Source organism: Enhydra lutris, unplaced genomic scaffold, assembly GCF_002288905.1.
Source record: "Enhydra lutris kenyoni isolate GAN:26980312 unplaced genomic scaffold, ASM228890v2 scaffoldscaffold32, whole genome shotgun sequence".
Lineage (NCBI taxonomy): Eukaryota > Metazoa > Chordata > Mammalia > Carnivora > Mustelidae > Enhydra > Enhydra lutris.
This window is the reverse complement of record NW_019154116.1, coordinates 13,787,156-13,802,617: the sequence shown is the minus strand read 5'-3', so window position 1 is coordinate 13,802,617 and position 15,462 is coordinate 13,787,156. Positions and strand designations below refer to the sequence as shown.

At 44.2% G+C, this 15,462-nt stretch overlaps 1 protein-coding gene across 1 annotated transcript in view; it reads left to right on the top strand.

Annotated features, from left to right (window-relative positions):
* The window catches only part of LOC111153425 (myosin X), a 224,047-nt gene that overhangs the window by 89,072 nt on the left and 119,513 nt on the right, over nucleotides 1-15,462 (top strand). The window lies entirely within an intron of this gene.

Sequence of the window (15,462 nt, the reverse complement as noted above, 5' to 3'; positions counted from 1 at the left end):
CTATATCTGTATTACAAGAGTAATATTTAGATATCATTTCAAAAAAAAATCATTTCTATAATACGTAATTACTTTTTGATATTAAAGTACATATATTAGTTTATCTGTCAAGATTGGCCTAGAGATTTTCTTTTTCATCCATCTGTTCCTAAGTCCTTATAGTAACGGGCCCAAGTGCTTACAAATGTTTTTTTCTTGTCAAGTTCAAATTTATAGGTTTTTTTTTTTTTTTTTACTACATTGGGAACTAATGAAATACTGCATGTTGACTAACATAATTAAGAAAAATACCCAAAATTAAAATGAAAGTTAAAAAAACTATTTTAATATTTTAAAAACCTCTTGTTCTTTTCAGTAATTTTTCTTCTTCAACAATTACACTTAATTTTGCCTATACCTTGCTGATTTTGATGAATGACGTCAGCCTTTACAGCAAGCTATTAGGTGCTAACAGAAACTCAAGGCCTGCTTAGTATTCTTATTTCTCTGATTTATTTACCCTTAGACTGGAGAGGAGAGCTGGGAAATGAGGAGGAATGAGTTACTTGCGGGTTTAATGCCTAATTTTCCTCTGCTTCTTATGTTGCAAAAGTGTCATTTTTGCCAGATTGATCTAATGTTTGCCACATGTTCTTAAGCAACCCTATGGAGAGAAATGCAGTGAGATTCTAGCTCTCTGACCGGCTTAGCCCACTCACACTAAGTCTCTAGATTACAGTATTTTCCATAGGTTCTTCAGGAAAGGTAACATTCACACGTGTTTACGAAGACATGGCTTTCTCTTCTGTGTTGTGCACATGCTGGGAGAACTCTGCTCAGTTCCAAGGTCAGAAATCTCCAGGGTGACGGTGGCCTCCCGTCTTCCCCGGGAGGAGCCACTACCTGCACCCAGGTTGCCGTACCTGGGTGCTGAGTGTGATTTGACGCTGCCGCCGAACTGTGTTTACCTAGCAATTTCCTTGCTTGGTTTGTCAAGGACGGACTTTGTCTTTGCTTTTTCAATTTATTTATTTATTTTTTTAAGATTTTATTTACTTAATAAATAAAGTGGAGGGAGGGAAACAAGCCAGGGGGAGAAGCAGAGGGAGAAAGAAAGGGAGAAACAGACTCTCCACTGAGCAGAGAGCCCAATGCAGGGCTTGATCCCAGGACCCTAAGATCGTGACCTGAGCTAAAGGAAGACGCCCAACTGACAGCCACCCAGGCACCCCTGACCTTGTCTTCCTTGAGCCAAGGACATTCCCAGGCACCTGGTAGTTGTGTGAGAAATGTTTGTAAAACACACACCATACGTATTAGAAATAACATCCCAGTAGATGATGAAATGTGAAGCTAGATTTACGATTTCTTCGTGGGTATGTGTGTCTCATATGTGCGTATTTCAGAACTCACCCTCTTCTATCTTTAGGGGCAAGTTCTTATTCTACATTTAATAATCAGGGGAAAGTCAATCCTTCAGAAGGGAGGATCGTTAAACCATTGGCCACACTAATCCAAAAGAAAAGAGAGAAAGCCCAAATTAATAAAATTATGAATGAAAAGGGAGAGGTCACAACTAACACCAAGGAAGTAGAAACAATCATCAGAAGTTATTATCAACAGTTATATGCCAATAAGCTAAGAAACCTAGATCAAACGGATGCATTCCTGGAAAACTATAAACTCCCAAAATTGAACCAGGAAGAAATTGACAACCTGAATAGACCGATATCTAGTAACGAGATTGAAGCAGTGATCAAAAACCTCCCAAAAAACAAGAGCCCAGGACCTGATGGATTCCCTGGGGAATTCTACCAAACTTTCAAAGAAGAAATAACACCTATTCTCCTGAAGCTGTTTCAAAAAATTGAAGCAGAAGGAAAACTTCCAGACTCTTTCTACGAAGCCAGCATTACCCTGATCCCCAAATCAGGCAAAGACCCTACCAAAAAGGAGAAATTCAGACCAATATCACTGATGAATATGGATGCTAAGATTCTCAACAAGATCCTAGCCAACAGGATCCAACAGCACATTAAAAAGATTATCCACCATGACCAGGTGGGATTCATTCTTGGGCTACAAGGATGGTTCAACATTCACAAATCAATCAATGTGATAGAAAAAATTAATAAGAGAAGAGAGAAGAACCACATGGTCCTCTCAATTGATGCAGAAAAAGCATTTGACAAAATCCAGAATCCGTTCCTGATTAAAACGCTTCAAAGTATAGGGATAGAGGGAACATTCCTGAACTTCATAAAATCTATCTATGAAAAACCCACAGCAAATATCATCCTCAATGGGAAAAAGCTTACAGCCTTCCCGTTGAGATCAGGAACACGACAAGGATGCCCACTCTCACCACTCTTGTTCAACATAGTATTAGAAGTCCTAGCAACAGCAATCAGACAACAAAGAGAAATAAAAGGTATCCAAATTGGCAATGAAGAAGTCAAACTCTCTCTCTTTGCAGATGACATGATTCTTTATATGGAAAACCCAAAAGACTCCACCCCCAAACTACTAGAACTCATACAGCAATTCAGTAACGTGACAGGATACAAAGTCAATGTACAGAAATCAGTGGCTTTCTTATACACTAACAATGAAAATACAGAAAGGGAAATTAGAGAATCGATTCCATTTACTATAGCACCAAGAACCATAAGATACCTGGGAATAAACCTAACCGAAGAGGTAAAGGATCTGTACTCGAGGAACTACAGAACACTCATGAAAGAAATTGAAGAAGACACAAAAAGATGGAAGACCATTCCATGCTCTTGGATCAGAAGAATAAACGTTGTTAAAATGTCTATACTGCCTAGAGCAATCTATATTTTTAATGCCATTCCGATCAAAATTCCACCGGTATTTTTCAAAGAGCTGGAGCAAATAATCCAAAAATTTGTATGGTATCAGAAGAGACCCCAAATCGCTAAGGAAATGTTGAAAAACAAAAATAAAACTGGGGGCATCACGTTACCTGATTTCAAGCTTTACTACAAAGCTGTGATCACCAAGAGAGCATGGTACTGGCATAAAAACAGACACATAGAGCAGTGGAACAGAGTAGAGAGTCCAGATATGGACCTGCAACTCTATGGTCAAATAATCTTCGACAAAACAGGAAAAAACTATCCAGATGGTTTAAAAAGCAGAACCTTTAAAAAATTTTTCTCTCCCTCTTTTCATGATGATGTTAAACCTGATAGCTAATTTGCCAAATAAAGCCTGTGAATAGGGTCTTGGTTTTTTGTTTTTTTTTTTTTCCCTAGAATGAAGATCTAAAAACACGAGACTTTTGTACCTCCAATTTGCAGGGCAATTCAGTTAATAATGCCCTTCTATGCCTGCCTTTTGAGACGTGGATAACTGTATTATCATAAAGCAGGCCCTCAATTTTCTTATCCTCGCTGAAGCTGTTGGCGGTGGCTTCTAGGACTCCTCAGGCTGTGACCCATTGACACAAAACCAGCACCTGTCAGAAACACCACGGTGTTCTGCCTTGTATCCTCGCTTTGAGCGATGCACATCTAGAGCTTTAAAAAAGAAGGAAATGACTTGTACTAGAGATGCTGTATTCGGTTTCTCTGGCTGGCATAGACCATTGCCGTAACTGTAGCAACTGAAAATATCAGGTTGTGTCCTGTGGTTCTGTAGGTCACAGTCTGACCAGGGTCTTGCCAGCCTTGAATCCGAGGTTGGGAAGGGCAGTGCTCCTTTCTGGAGGCTCTAGGGGATGATCTGTTTCCTGTTCCCGCTAGTCATAGGTGCAGTTACAGGACTGAGGTCCCCGTTTTCTTGCTGGCTGTCAGCTGAGGGCTGTTCCTAGCTTCCACGGGTTCCCTTCCTTCCACGTTCAAAACCAGCAGCAGTAGACCGAGTCTCTCTCATGTTTCAAATCTCTCCTTCCCTCCTTCTCATTTCTGTCTGGAGCCAAGACTTCTCTTAGCTTTTAGGGATCCCTGCGATCAGATAGGGCTCACCTTGATAATCTCCCTGTCTCAGCATTTCCAGCCTTAATCACATCCTCAAAGTGCATTCGGCCCGGACGTCCAAGGGCACATTCTTCTGCCATAGGTGGCCTCCTTTGAGGCATGTTATGGAGGAGGAGTCCCTGTGGGTCTTCTCCCACACTCTGGATCTTGCATAATTTCCCTTGTTGGCTTTCTGGTCCGAGTTAGCAGGTTACACAGCTTGCTGATGAGAAGACCCATCTCCAGGTAGAAAGGGTTGCTGCCTTGTGCTAAAAAGGACCATTAGCTTTTTTTCCTTCTTGGGGACCACCCTTACTGCCTGAGAACTTTATCAGACCCCAGTAAGATATTTCTCCCAGCCATTACCATGCCCCATTAAAATGGGGTAGACAGCTATAAAGAGAGAAAATGCTCAGGGTAGGCAAATCCGAGTTGAACATGCTTTTCTGCACTCGCCGCCGCTTGGGCTCTGTGTTAATAATTTAATCTGTGTGTCAGTTTTTTATTTTTCTGAAAGGTCAGATGTCATAACCCCCATATCTGACAGGACTGTTTTAAAGTCAAGTGGCAACTGAAAGCTTCTAGAACCTTTGTACCTTTCCCGTATCTTAATTGTCTGTACTACCCGGTGTTTATTTATCAAGTTCCTGCCCAGAACTGGGTCTTCAGGGCAGAAGCTGAGTGGACTTCTCTGTCAGTGTGGCGGTCTGCATGATCCTAGCCTTGCCACTGGTCCTTTTGGGATGGGACCGCTGGTTAGAGCAGCTCTACTCTGTACATAGTTGCCTTGCCGAAGTCCCTCCCTGTCTTCTGCCCTAATGCTGGATTCCTTTCCTGGAACTCTGGGTTCTGGAAAGTTCCAGAACTTTCCAGAACTTCCCAGACGGGGCTCTGCCTCGTCTTTCCCATCCTCTGGCGACTTCCCGACACTACAGCTCCCAGCCTGGGACCTCATTCCACGCTCCACCCTGAGCCTCTTTTCTATGGGCTTCCTGCCACAGAGGCTGTTCCCTGATGGCCTCTCCTTGGGAGAGGGTCTGTTGAGAGTCCCCTATTCCTCTCTCTTCTCCCACCACCCATGAGAACAGGTGAGGACAAGTACGTACACCTGTTAAGTTCCTAAAGACTCAGGGAGAGGAGGAGCAGAGCGTGTGTTTGTGGGACAAAAGGGAACAGATAGGGAGAGTTAACCTGTAGGTGGGCTAGAAAGCCCAAACTGGCCATGAAAAGCCCGGTGGGGGGGACAGGAGGGGCAATAATGACACTTGAGAGGAGAGATAAGGGTTGGTTAGAACAGAAGGCTAAGGACATGGAGAGACAAGAGTGAATTCAGTGTGAAGGACTCACTGAATTGGGGCAGTTGCTCTGCTCGCGGAATCTGCTGTGTGTGTTAGGGAATATTGAGCCAGTTGAATAGGACAGGAAGGCTGGGGTCAGGACACCACTGCTCTAAGGGTGTCAACCAGATGATCCTGTCCGCAGGGGACATATGGTGCTCTCGGGAGGCATTTCTGGTCACCCGGCTAAGGCAGAGGATGCTAATGGTATCTAATGGGTAGAGACCAAGGGTGGTGGTGACCTCCCACGGTGCCCAGCACAGCCCCCAACAAAGCATTATGTGGACGGAGATGTCAGTAGTACCAAGGTTGAGAAACCTCGATTCGCTTATAGTCAATCAGCAGCGTTTGGGCTGGGGGGTGTACAAAGCACCCCGTCTTCGTGAGAGGTTTTTGAAGAGAGAGCTTACCCGAGGTAAAAACTTAAAGACGAGTTGATAGGGAAGTGGTGTGGTGTAGACTGAGGAGGGAGGATGGGCGGAGAGAAATGTTGTGAAAATGCCAGAGCGAAGAGATGGAGGCTTTAGCCCAAGGTGCAGGGGGTGGGGAGTGAGGGAAGAGGGGGGAAGCGTGGGGGAGGAAGGGTTGGTTTTCATGACTCCCAGCCTTGTGAAGCTACTGGCCGTGAGAACGTGGTCCTGGCAGTCCTGGCGGCTCCTCCAGGAGAGGAGAGCAGGGAAGATGAGTCGGTTTTGGATGCCTGCCTTACTGTAGTCTCTGGAGCCTGGATCACTTCAAATTGTTATGTCCCCAGCATCTAAACAGAGTGTTGACAAGAGCCGACGAGGTTTGCCTTGTCCGGAACGTAAGCTCTGTGTCCGCCAAGTGGGCTCGGCGGTGTTGCAGTTTGGATTTCCGCCCAGTGGAAGAGAAGCACGGAGTGTCCATTATAGGGTTTGTCGCGCTTCGGGTCAATTGCATGGGGGAGCCTCCTGTCCCAGCCGTGGAGGAGCCGTTCCAGACCACATCACGGAGAGAGCCGCGGGGAGGGCCAGAGCTCGTCTGCAATTAGGGCACCGGGGATGGCTCCAGAGGGCCCCGTGCTCTGGTCCACCCAGCCCGCCGGGTCGTCTGTCGGTCTTCCTGAACCAGTGGTGCAGAGACCAGAATCAGACGAGCCCGTCTGAAGAAGCTGGGGCCGTGACTAAAGATAAAATGCGTGTGTCAGCACAGAAGAGCCCTCACAGCTTGCGCATTTTTAGGTCTTTCCAAAATACCATCCCTTTGGTGATGTGGCGGTCCACACCAACTTCGCAGATGTGTTTGATGATGATCCTGAATTAACTCGGGAGCCTGCTGCTTTGTGTGAAGCGTATTGTGTTCACCACAGCCGGCCAGAGACGTGTTGGCAGAGCCAGCAGGTGAAGGGGAGACCCTGGGCCGCCGACAGTCGTTGGACCGGACGTGGGATGGACTTGACCGTCTTGGACGTGCCCGTCTAAATCTGCATCTCATTTCCTGGAGCTGAGTTTCCCCAAGCAGACTTGTTTTGGATTCATTTCCGTCCCTTCCCAAAGCCATTGTCGAGTAACAGCGGCCTCTTATGGGGACTGGGATGGCCTGGAAACGGGATGGCGGGCGGCCTGGGCATGGGCCTCGGACCAGGAACAGCTGAAAGCAGTGTGGTTTTTCAGGGGCCTTTTTTCACATGAGATCGAGACCGGTGTTGCCAAGAGATGATTGCAACCATCTGTCTGACTCTGTGTATTTTTAAACTTCACCAAACATTCATGCTCTTGAGTGGCTACTCCCACATCGGCACACGATGGCGTCAATTAGGAATGTTGCTTTTACGATTTCTTTTTTCTTCCTTTCCTGCCTCTCTTTTGGGTCTCCTTCTGGGTCAGATTCCTTTCAACAGGGGGGGAGTTTTAATCAGAAATTTATTCAAATTAAATGGAAATGTCACTTCTAAATTTCAGAGCTTGACTTCAGTAAGAACTTGACTTATCTGTTGTCATCTAGTTTTCAGCCAACGTGAATGCTTAATGGTTTTTTTTTTTTAAATTGTTTAAAAATGTTTTAAAATTGTTTAGTTGGATAATGTTGGCAAGCAGCTTTTTTTGTTTTTGTTTTTTGTGTGTAGTAGTAGGTTTTTATGTAGTAGTTTTTTTATGTAGTACGTAGTGGACATAGAGCACTAGAACCCAGTTAAAACATGAATTTATTTGGTGGATTTGTCCTCATATCACATGCCCCCCCCCCCCAGCTGTCTACGTGGATGCAGCCCTGCTTGTGTGCCAGGCTGGGTGCTAAGCTCCAAGGATGCAAAATTACTCTTGTTCACAGTAATTGTTCCTTGAAAGATTAAATGAATGAAAGGCACTGCCCCTCCAAGACCTCACAGTTCACTGGGGAAGGACACAAGCAAGCCATTGACAATGGCTCAGGTGACAGTGAGTGTGATGAAAGTACTCGGGACATAATGAATGAGCATCCAAAGGAGGAAAGAAGGAAGGGGTCAAAGAATGGCTGCCAGCAGAGGCACTGGTCATGCTGAGTTTTAATAGGGGAATTTGACCAAGAGGGAGGCTGGCTCATTTCTAGCAGAAGATCAGCATGTGCGAACACACGAACTAGTTGGGGGGCATTTGTCCAACTGCAGGACATTCAAGATGCTGAAATGGGATATGCCACTGTCTGATAAGATGGTCAGGAGCAGGTGAGGAAGGACTCCATGTGTAAGTGGATGAGTTTGAATATACTTGTGACAACTGTACTGGAGAGCTTTAAACGCGAGTTCTGGGAGAACTCCCTCTGGCTGCAGGGTGATGGGTAAGTGCGGGGGGCATCCCCGTCTAGGACCAGCAAGCTAGATGGGAAATGATGGGGTTCCAAACCAGTCCAGGAAGAGTTTGAGTATGAAGGATACTGAGAGGAAGAAGGAAAGTGTTTGATAGGCAAATAGGCAATGTCTACAGGATGACTCCCAGATTTCTGGATTAGCTATTTGGGCTGACCATGGTGCTTTGGTTAAGATGCCACGAAGTGAGGGGGGCCTGGGTGTGTCCGTCAGTGAAGCGTCTGTTCTTGATTTCGGCTCAGGTTGTGACGTTGAGCCCGTGTCGGGCTTCACGCTCCGCATGGAGTCAGCTTGAGGTTCTCTCTCTCCCTGTGCCCGACCCCAACTCACATGTGTACACTCGCTCTCTCTCGCTCTCTCAGTAAATAAATAACATCTTCAAAAAAAGATGACACTAAGTGAGAAGAAATCGGTGTTTTGGGGAGCTCAGCCTTGCCCACGTGAGTCAGAGCTAAGGGCCATCGGAATAAAGATGTCCATGCCCCACTGGGTGTGTGGATGAAGCTCCATCCAGGATAAAGATGCTGCTGTACGGAGCTGAGATGATCCAGAGAGAAGGAAAGGAGGGTACGGTGAATGAGAAATAAATATGGCTAACGATTCCCCCTTCCTAAGTTTTCGCTTTAGGAAAGTGTGGTGCAGCCCTGACTTGAGTGGATTTTCCTAGTGCGTGTCAGTTGCACCTGTTTCCACATCCAGCCACGTTCACGATCCCATGATGAAAAGAGGTTGTGGTTTTTATTTTCATTAACAAGAACAATAAATACCCCTGATTTATGTCGTTCTCTCACGCAGCTGTCATGTGGGGTGACAGAGGACGTGTGTTTATGATGGAACAGAATCCCTGAAGCAGTGTTTCAGGGAACGTAGCTCCAGGCTGGGGACCTCTTAGGTTCTGGTGACCAAACCTTGTTGCGTAGACCATTCGCTCCCCTGGTTGAATAGTGCCTTCCTAACCATGGCATGGAGCCCTCTGTATCTCAACGTAGAGAGCATCTGAGGCCCCCGGATCACTTTTAGTTTTCTGAGTTCGACCTGTTCCTTTGGGTGGGGGGGATGACCCACTAGGCATTACAGCCTGATGCCTCTTGAAAATCTTGAATTGGTAGACTTTGGATTGAAGAAATGCAGTGAGTTTCTTCCAGCATTTTTTTAAGCAACATGTGTGACAGCTGTTTCAGATTATTAAAGCAGGCAAGGAAATGTATTTTTTGGTGAGTTATGTGGAACTTTTCTGACTAGAAAAATTTGTTATGTGCTTCAAAATAGAACATCATCTTCTGTTTCTGAAAAGCCATTCAAATGACCAAGCTCTCTATTCTGGTGGAATTTGAATCCGATATGAAGAGGCCAGTACCTGGTCCCACCTCATGTTTGAGAGCTTCATGTGTCCAGAGTCTGAAACTGCATGATGTCATCATGGAGGTTTCAGAACAGTAGAAATACCTTTTTGTGGAGGGATAAATGGTTCAACACGTAATGAATATGTCTCACAGCCCTTGGGATTTCTTACCAAGTGATCTTTGCTTCCCTTGGTACTTAATTTATAACAAGGCTCTTCTTTGACCCCCTTTACTTGCCAGTCACTGTTTTTACTTATATTACATTTGAACTTGGCTAATTCATGAATTTCTTATCTGTTTGTTTTAGCAATACAGTAACCCATGCAGAGTGGTATGTTTTAAGGTAGTGGGGGAAGGATAAGATGGCCTTAAGATGGCCTTGGCCATAATTATTTTTGCTAATAGACCTCTCGGATTTCACCTGATTTGTCCCCTTTGAATAAGCTATTAGGGACGGCTGCTGTTGTTGTTGCCATGTCGTTTTACACTTCTGTTTTATGGGGGTTTGAAAGTGCCACTTGGCATGAACATGGGCACCGGCAATGAAAACTCAGTAACTGAAGCCCCTCCCCCACCCCAGCTTCTGTAGGTATTAGGAGAATAATTCGTTAGGACTCAGGCTGTTCTCTCACCTTGTGGGAGCCACTCAGACTGTCTTCTCAGATATCCCAGTTGGGTGACCCTGAAGACGGTGGGACTTGTTGGAGAGCTCTAAGCGGGAGGGTTGTCCTCTTCAGAGTGTCATGGGTCAAGCATGGAGCTTGGACTGAACACGCAAGTCCACTTTGGAAATCAGTGAGGAAGGCAGCTTTTATGAAAATCTGAGTGAGGCCGAGGTAGGAGTTGGAGGGAAGGACATAGAGTCTAGAGTTCTTTGAAAGTGGAACGAACATGCAAGACATAGAGTCATTGGCCCCTGGTGATGAGCTGGACAGAGTCTGAGATAATCCCTGTTCCGTACATGGGTGAGCGGTGGAGAGGGCCACCACAGACCCCAGTGTGGCATACTGGGAGCCCGGGTTGCTGTCCTTGATCTCACTCACCGGTGCTGTGACTGTAGGGGCGGCAGTTAACCATTCCCTTGTCTCTCAGAGGAGGCTGAACAGTGGCCTTTGGCCTCCCCACATCTCAAGGTTGTGTTGGAGCAGGTGAGGGCTGTGAAGATGTGTCTATGTGGGTCGGATTGTCCTCTGTGCCCCCCAATTATGAAATGTTAGAGAAAGTTGGTTTGGGAATATGCAGGCTTGTCATTTAAAATCTGGTGACAAGCCTTTTAAGTAATGACTTAAGCCATTAGTGAGAAGGTGAAGTAGTAGAGCTTGTGCATTCATGCTTTAAGAGCCTAATTAACCTCTGGTACAAAATGGAGGTCTTATATTAGACAGGCATTTTTAAAATTAATTGATTATTAAATTTTACTTAAATTCTAGTTATAGAGAGGCATTTTTAACGCTACATGAGACAAGTTTTCCTGTAATCTTAAAAAATAAAAATAAGGATGCCTGGGTAGTACAGTTGGTTAAGCATCTGACTCTTGGTTTTGGTTCAGGTCCTGATCTCAGGGTCATGAGATTGAGCCCGGTGGTGGGCTCTGCGCACAGTGTGGAGTCTGCTTGGGGTTTTGTCTCTGTCTGCCCTTTCCACTCATGCTCTCCCCTTCTCTAAAATAAATAAAACTTAAAAAAAATAATAATAAAATAGCTTTAGAAATTAAAAAAAATGGGTTTTCTGTGTATACCAGGAACATATTTTACATATTCTTTTTTTTTTAAAGATTTTATTTATTTATTTGAGAGACAGAGATCACAAGTAGCAGAGAGGCAGGCAGAGAGAGAGGAGGAAGCAGGCTCCCTGCAGAGCAGAGAGCCCGATGCGGGGCTCGATCCCAGGACCCTGGGATCATGACCTGAGCCAAAGGCAGAGGCTTTAACCCACTGAGCCACCCAGGCGCCCACACATTTTACATATTCTTTACTTTTTTTCTTCCTTTTCTTTTTTTTTAAGGTGTCAGATTATTGAGTTTAGTTCAAATTAAGCCTGGTTGTTTGCTGTCCCCATGTTTGGGAGCCCATTTGTTGAGTTTACTGTCATGTATTTATTGATATTTGAGCTCTAATTAGATTATTTTGTCCCTGAAAATCTAAGTGCCTTTTGCCTTCTCCCTTACTAAACAGTCTGTAATTTGTCACTGGAATATTTTTGTTTCTCAGTTTGGGTTAAAATTTGAAGGTACATGTCTGAAAATGGAGTGTGATGCTTCTTGTTATTTACTCTTAATTCTGTGCTTTTTAGGTCTCTCCTTGATATTATAAAAAAGAGATTAATGTACTCTATCAATACCAAACTTCGCCATTTCAGTATCTTTTTAATTTTTAAAATGTGTAATTGTCACCAAATACATGCAGACTTTGTCATGTTAACCATTTTAAAGTGTAGAGTTCAGTAGTGTTATGTACGTTCACATTGTTGTGAACCTTTTAGAACTCTTCAATCTTCCAGAACTGGGTGGCTCATTCAGTTGAGCGTCTGACTCTTGGTTTTGGCTCAGATCATTATCTCATGGGTCATGGGACTGAGCCCCATGTCAGGCTCTGCGTTCAGCCAGGAGTCTGCTTGAAGAATCCCTCCCTTTGCCCCTTCCCCTACTCATGTGTGCACACTCTCATGTGCATGTGCTCTCGCTTTAAAAAAAAAAATCTTAGAAAAAAAAAGAAAAATCAGTCCCCCATCCCCACTCATGCCAGCCCATGGCAGCTGCCATTCCACTTTTTGTTTCTGTGAATTTGACTACTCTAGGTACATGATTTCAGTGGATTCATACGATATTTGTCCTTTGGGACCAATTTATTTCCCTTAGCTTAGTGTCTTTAAGGTTCATCCATGTTGTATGTGTCAGAATTTCCTTCCTTTTCAAGACTTAGTACTCCACAGTATGTGTATACTACATATCACTTAGCCATTTCCTCCTTTGATGGATACCTGGGTTGCTAACACCTTTTATCTACTGTGTAACATTTTTAAAAAACCCTGGAGGGTCCTGGGTGGCTCAGTGGGGAGCCCCTGCCTTCAGCTCAGGTCATGATTTCAGGGTCCTGGGATTGAGCCCCACATCGGGCTCTCTGCTCAGTGGGGAGCCTGCTTCTTCCTCTCTCTCTCTGCCTGCCTCCCTGCCTACTTGTGATCTCTCTCTCTCTGTCAAATAAATAAATAAAATCTTTAAAAAATAATAAAAGTAAAAACCCTGGAGAATATGAAGTTTGAAAAACCATTCTTCACTCAGTAGGAATACAGCAAAGAAAATAAAGTGCTTGGAGAACATGGATTTAAGGAAAACCTTGAACAGATTTAAGACCTGTTAGTAATACGTGTAGGTTAGCTCTGTCTTCTTAGAGTATTTAATATGGCCTAAACTGGAGGGATTTTCTTTTTTCTTGGATTATGTATTTTCTATGTTAGAAGTCTCTACCACAAAGTAGGAAGGAGTACCTGCATTCTTAGAGCCACATTGGAATGTCACCATATACCACTAAGTGCTTGATCTTTTAAAATCTGGTGCAGCTATTTTAGACTTAAGTGATCTCTCTGCACCTGGCAGGAAGGCTCCTGAACATTAGGGAGACAGAGGAATTCAACTCTTCATCTGGCCTAAAGATATGCAAGTGTTCAGGGGGTGTGAACAGTCACATAGTTAAGGACAGGCACCTGCCAAAGTGCTCTTTTTTTTTTTTTTAATATTTTATTTATTCATTTGACAGGCAGAGATCACAAGTAGGCAGAGAGCCTGATGCGGGGCTCGATCCCAGGACCCTGGGATCATGCCCTGAGCCGAAGGCAGAGACTTTAACCCGCTGAGCCACCTAGGCGCCCCCAAAGTGCTCTTGTCTTAACCTTAAAGGTGAACATTTTAAGCAGTTGAAATGCAGATCATTTTTGAATGTGTGTCTTCATTTCATGCATTATGTGGAGTGTGCAATGCAAGTAGAGTAAAAGCCTGGCTTGGTATCTTCCTTTTAACTATACAGCAAAGTGATCTCTTACCTGCAGACTCTTCCAGCACCTTCCGCCATTTCTCCAACACCGCAGTCTCAGAAGGAAAAGCCTTCAGCCTTTTATTCCATGGAGATTTGGAGCCCCTCAAACACTGCTACCTGGGGTGTGTGGGAAGGCTGGAGTCTGGAGAAGTCATCGCGAGCTTAGGATCTGGGCTTGGTGTTGGTAGAGACGAGAAGACCGTGTCTGCCTCATTCAGTGTGGGCGTCATTGTTACAGGCTGAGAGACTGAATGAGACCAAAAATCCTTTAAAGCGTAGATTAGGTACACTCACCTGGTTTTGAAAACACAAGGCACATGCTTTGTGTTTCCAGAAGTTTTCCGTCAAAATGGGGAAAATCAGGCTTTCTTGCATAAAGTGGTGAAAGTCTATTTTTAGCAATATTTACACAGAACTTGTAATTTCTCAACTATGTATAATAAGGGACCACACGGTCTTCATGGCAGTTGACGAGATTGAAAGATGAACATATTTTCAACATCTTGTTGGGGAAGTCGGACATGAAGATCAATATTGTTTTAGGAAAAGCATCCAACCACCAGAGCCATGGCAGTCCTTTGGCATGAATAGTGTCTTATAACTAAACCAACTTTGGATTTTTGTCTTTCACCGCAAATTATGTGCCTTTCGAGGTTCTTGGTGAAAGCGTTCTCTTTCACGGTGTGCGTGGTGTTCTTCTGTCTTGAAGTCAGGATGGTAACTCAACCATGGAGCAACCTGTAGATGTGTTGGAATGATCTTGTGAGCCAGAGACACCATGGGGTCTCAGCCAACAGGCCAGCTCTGACTGCGTGGCAGTGACTGGGCTCAATGGGGAAAGGTCTCATGATGCACTAGTGGGTCCACCAGGCACGAAGGCCAGTTCTGCAGTGTGCCACTGTGCTGAACATCTGGCTTCCTCCTCTAGAATCACTGCGGGGTGGGGACTGGGGAGGGGGCACATGCGTGCCATTGGCAACTGCCATAGCCTCCAACCACGTTGTTGTTCTGAACCACTTTACAGCTGTTGCACTGGGCAAAGTGTGATATAATTACTTAAGAAGAGCAGGCCTAAGACCATTTTGGATGTTCCAGCTTCAACTTTGCTAACAAGCATTTAATGCCCTTGAATTTCCTACCCCCCTACAAAAACCATGTCCTCCACACTTCCGGGATGAGGGATCTCTTAAGCCACCCTGTATGACCAGTGGGGTTGCCCAACCAGGACGGGGTAGCATGAGGTTTTGACCAAAATGATCACTTTCTAAGTAAAGCTCTTGTGGAAAGGTTATGACACTCTTTATGAGTAAATCAATACTTTTTTAAAAGAAAGGCTTATCTCCCCAAATTTAAGAACAACCATACAAACATGTTATGACAAGGTGTGCAAAATTTTTAAGACAGGCTGGACATATCATTTTTTTAAATTTTGGGTTTTTTTTTTTTTGTTTTTAAATAAGCTCCATGTCCAGTGTGGGGCTTGAAATCACAGCCCAGAGATCAAGAGTTGCAGGCTCTACTGACTGAGCCAACCAGGTGTTCCAAGGTATATCATTTTTTTAAAAGTGTGTTAATAATGGGTTAATATCCTAATATTAATGGTATTTAATTCTTAGCTTAATACCTTGTGACTTTTAAATTTTATTTGTAACTGAGAAAGAGGATTGCAGTGTGCCTACCTCGCTGTTTTAAGAGCGGAGGCATTAAGTGTCCTTATTTCTGCCAAATTAGGAAAAAAGTAAGATAATATTTCAACAGAAGAAAATGATTTTTTTTTGAGTTTTGATTATTTCCAGAATATAAATTATAGTCGTGGCAGCTGGCTGGCTCAGTCAGAAGAACATGCAACTCTTGATCTCAGGGTCATGAGTTCGAGTCCCACGTTGGGTGTAGAAATTACTTAAAAATAAAAAAACTTTAAAAAAATCCTTAAAAAAAATAATCATACAGCTACCAAAAGGTAGAAGCAGGTCTGACATTTTAGAC